Source organism: Lactuca serriola, chromosome 5, assembly GCF_051521515.1.
Source record: "Lactuca serriola cultivar US96UC23 chromosome 5, Lser_US96UC23_V15, whole genome shotgun sequence".
In the NCBI taxonomy this organism is placed as follows: Eukaryota; Viridiplantae; Streptophyta; class Magnoliopsida; order Asterales; family Asteraceae; genus Lactuca; species Lactuca serriola.
The window spans coordinates 296,964,210-296,969,124 of record NC_136412.1 but is presented as its reverse complement, the minus strand read 5'-3'; the positions used below and the strand labels follow the sequence as shown (position 1 = coordinate 296,969,124).

The 4,915-nt window shown below is 31.5% G+C and overlaps 1 long non-coding RNA gene across 2 annotated transcripts; it reads left to right on the top strand.

Moving 5' to 3' along the window:
* The first annotated feature begins 2,891 nt into the window (after positions 1-2,891).
* LOC145051723 (uncharacterized) lies at positions 2,892-4,163 on the top strand. Of its 2 annotated transcripts, none has more exons than XR_013683789.1 (6): positions 2,892-3,032; positions 3,133-3,226; positions 3,352-3,428; positions 3,506-3,547; positions 3,662-3,731; positions 3,868-4,163. It is a non-coding gene; the product is annotated as an uncharacterized LOC145051723 (long non-coding RNA). The 2 variants fall into 2 exon arrangements; XR_013683788.1 differs by having other exon boundaries at positions 3,133-3,233.
* The last annotated feature ends 752 nt before the right edge of the window (positions 4,164-4,915 follow it).

Sequence of the window (4,915 nt, the reverse complement as noted above, 5' to 3'; positions counted from 1 at the left end):
TTCTTCAAGCTACAATATAAAGGTATTAATCTAACTTGATTTTATGTTTCAAATATCAAATTGTATGCTAGTTGTTGGCTTCAGGATTTGGATGATTTTATTGCATGTATAATTAGAGAAAACTTAGATCCAAATCATTAGGTTGTATGTATACCAAAGGAGTGTTATAGTGTATAAAACCCAACAACAAGTTGGGTCCCAGATTCATTGGTCCTATCTTCATCTCTTTACTTGGGGACATTCACTTAGTGCCCCAAGCTCCAACATACACATACACGCACACACACACACACACACACACATATATATATATATATATAATAAACATAAACTAGAGAGAGAGTGAGTGAGTGAGTGAGTGAGTGAGAGTAATAACTCACCTTATTAGTTAGTGATGACTAACTGTCCCACTTTGGTTCTTTTCCTTAATTGATGCATCTTGGAGCCATCTTTCTTGCTCTTATGCCTAATCATAGATACATACAAGTTCTTAATACTTGTCTTATCCTATTAAGAGCTTTGACTCTTAAGAGTCAACATAACCACTTAATGGATCCTTAAATCTATCTTTTCATTCTCTATCTCTTAATCTCATTCAATTGATGAATTATGCATCCCATAATACTCACTTCACCAGATTCTATCATTTAATGCATCAATTAACATAATATCATAAGTTAAGGTTTCAAACCATAACTTCTTATACATTGATTTCACTATGGAAATCGCATACAAAGCTTGTTCTTAGCATTTAAACATTCTCTCTAACATTACTAACAAGCTTTCTTACTCTTATCTATCACAACTAGCTCAATTAATCAAAATCACCATTTAGCCCTGATTAGCTCAAACATGGAGAAAATTATTACCAAATGAGCTTTCCACCTTCAATACAAGCCATATGCACCATTGATCGCTTCTTGATCCTTCTCCAACCTCAAAATTGCTAGAGCTTGGCTATGGAGATGTTTGGGTGCAAAATGACGAGAATGAAGGGCTTAACAACTCTTAATATGTCTCGTGTCCACACCGTGGAAATTGTTTTTCGCACCATGGAGACCACTTGACCCGATGTAAATGGCCGCTTATATGCCTTCAACGCCGCGACATACACTTTTTGCGCCACGGAAACTGCTTGACAGCAGTTACCTTTGCTGATTCCATTTCAGCTTTGGGACATTTTCATCCCAACTTCTAACCCTCATATCTTCTTTGTTTTTTACCTGTTTTTTGATGTTCTTTATATACTCGCGAAGGTGGGAACATATTTTATACATCTATTTAGTCACTTCTCACTGACTTAATACGAGTCTTAATCTATTAATTCACAAACATGGGCCAAAAAGCATAAAATTCTCATTTTTACCCTTTTGACCAAAAATGCATATTCTCATGTATTCTTTCTCTATAATTTACTCATCTACCATACTCTAAGTGACTTAAACTCTTATTGGTTATTTCCATGAAGTTACAACTTCATTTTCTCATAAATGACCAAATTATATTATATATGACTCGACTTATACGTAGGAAGCGTACATAAAAATAAACACCAAAACATAAAAAAAAAAAATTAAGTCGAAACGTAGACAAACTCGAATTTTAATACGTCCAAACGTTGACCGCCTTTAATTTATTGTGACACATATGTAACATAATCAAATAAAAAATAGTTTCTTTTAAGTTGACAAATAAAAGTTATTAAAGAAAATTAGTTATATATACTACGGAGGATAAACATGTAAGTTTATAAAATGGAAGTGGTAAGAGTGACATATTATAACGTTCAAAGTTGAGAGAGTGAAAGTAACATTTTAAAAATTAGACGGGTGAAAAAAAAAGATCTTACAAAGTAAAGAAAATTGAAACATTTACTATCATGGGCGCAGCTACCCATTGCTAAGGTAGGTCTTAGGACCTACCTTTTTTTCTTTTTTAATACAACTATTATCTACAAAAAAACATAAGGAACTATTTTATTTTTGCCAAAAGACTTATATTTTCATACTTTTTTCTGTTTTATTAATATAAGGAACCATTTTAATTTTGGTTCTAGATTCACCACTGTTTACTATACAAAATTAAAAGATTAAACTTGAACTTGACGGAACAAAATACTTATAAATGGTACATAAGCATATTTACTATTAGCTACAATGCATATACTCACGTATCAAAGCGTTTTCTTAATATTTATAATGTAATGTCTAGGTATATCTCACCCTAAATAGTAAATACTCAAGTTTACTCTGTTAATTTAAAAATTTTGAATTAGAACTTTCATATTAAAATATATAACATATCATGCAACTTGTACCGAAGAGGCGAAGACAATGGATAACTGTATTATAATATTATGTACCCTTTCGGTCCTTTTATTTAAAAAGCTTTGATGGGTTGTTAAATTTGTTTTTGTTCTATTTCTATTCTAATCTTGCAAGTTGCGACCACATTTGGAGTCATTCTTGTAATTTTCTTTTCTTTAGAGAGGATCACAAATCTAGCCAATTTTTTTATTAATTTGTTAATAACCAAAATTTTGAAATTAACTAAAAATAGTCTAAGGAGATGGGCTACGGTTTGATGGTTTCATATAATTTTTATTTTCATTTTTACATATGAAACCGTAAAAAATCACTTATAGTATATTCTCGGGATAACTACAATAAAGTCCTTTTATTTTAACAAAATTTTCAAAAAAGTCCTAAAATTTATTTTTTGAATAAAAAATCCAAAAAACCAGGAAATTTATTCAGTTTAATTCCATTTTACCTATTAACTAATAGGTCATCCGTGGCATGCCAACTTGGACAGTTTGCTGACGTGGCATGCCACATCAGCACATTTTATTATACCTTTAAAAATCAGGTTTTTTATTTTTCTAATTTTTGAGATTTTGTTTCATTCCTCTTCTTGTGAATTTGGTTTTTTATTTTTCTAATTTTTGCTTCAATAGAATGGTTTAGGGTGGATGATCTAGCACCGATTTAGGTGAAAAGGGCACTATTACAAATTCCCGGAGCTAATATGTGGTAAGTGTTTTGTTTGTTTTTATTGATTCTTTAAATCCATAATAGGGTTTAGAAAATATTGAAGCAAATCCATAATTTGAATTCCTGATTCATAAATTAGGATATGGGGTATCGATTCTCTTCACAAATTATTCCATGATCATCTATCTATTTGTTACCACGAACAAAAGTCAAAGTTCATTATATGGCTTCAGGTGAAACGTATGTTCACATTGTACACTTCTTATTAACAATTCACTGTCTTTGCTAGATCATTTGTTATTTAGCAAATACAAAATTTGACTATTCGGCCCTTTTCATTTCATATTTGCAATTGCAGGAGAGTCTTGAAAGTCTACCTAAATAGGAAGAGAAGCAGATGTTCAAACAATACGTTTCTTTGTACTACTTTTTGATGTAATTCTTATAAATCAAAATCTTCTTTAGATTTTCTGTTATATCCATCAAAATCTCTTACCTAAATACCCCTACAGATTCATGGTAGCCCAAAACACTTCCACTTTTCCTCATAAAAAGTAAGCTAAGAATTTGGATTGAAGTTATGTCAAAAAAGGACATGTTGTGTTTTATTTTAATAATGTTTAAAAAAAATTATGGATAAAAGAGTTGACATGTTATATTTTTTATAGGATAGCAAAATACGAAAGCTGATGAAGCAAAATCATAAAGCTAAAAAAGAAGCAGATTCAAAAGCTTGAGGTACTTCCTGCAAGCCATCAAAAAGAAACATAAATTTTGATTTTCTTTATAATTTTTTTAGCATATCATGTGTTGTATGATTTTTTTACTGCCTAATTGTTTTATGGCTTTTCTTTTGTTGTAATATGCCACAAAGACTCGAGTATTTCATGAAGAACAAGGGGTAGAAGTTGTGATCATGGTGCTCTCATACTCGACCTTCTATTTGAGTTTTGTCTCTTGCTTCAATGTTCAGCACTTTTCCATTACATGGTAATGACTTGGAAAGTAGATCAACCTGAATAAGTTAAAGTGTATTGATTGTTAATATACTCTACGATCCCATCTTTGCATTATGTTCCAAGCCTATTGTTATTGTTGCATCTTTTCCCTCTTCAACTTTTGATACATTTGAAATCTTTGTTTTTGTATTCAAATTTCGGTTCTTTCTTATCCATTAGGACTCACTCTCTAGTTAATAACCAAAAGTGGAAAGTTTTGTGAATTTGACAAATCTGCCCCTATCTTAGAAAATTTCTACAAAAATCATCAGAAGTCGGAATTAGGATCCGTAAGCTCTCAAAGCTTGGAAATTGAGTTTACTTCGTCGCAAAATTTTCCCCTGAGCTGATGATGACCCTAACTAGGGTGAAATTAGTCGTTTTTCCGGACCGGTCCGAAATGAATAGCAATGATATGCAATTTTGCAAAAATCATAATAAATTGACAGATCTGAACATTTTTGTATGGCTCACATTTTCTTTTCTTTAAGATTCAGGCACTGCAATATTCTTTTCTAATGTGCATTCAATCGTTTTTCATTTGATATATTTTTTAAAACATACCGCCTTAATAAAATGCTAAAATACGTCATAAATGGAAGCGTGTTGCCATTTTTTTTGTTCAAAAGAACAATTCAGAATACAACATCAAAGTACACCGGACACATCACTGCTGTAATTGTAGAAGAGAACAAGGACCAAAGTCCAAAATGCCCTCACCACAACCGAATGGCCATTTAGGAGGTGGACAAAGTCACACGAGGATACAACGGATTTTTGGATGTTGCTTCATTGGGAATGTGATCAGACATTATACTTATAGTTTTTTTCATATTAGCACATTCTATTGTGACAAGTTCTATCCAAGTATACCATTCAACAATGCTTTGCATTTGGAAATAATTCTTTAATTAGTTGGATAAT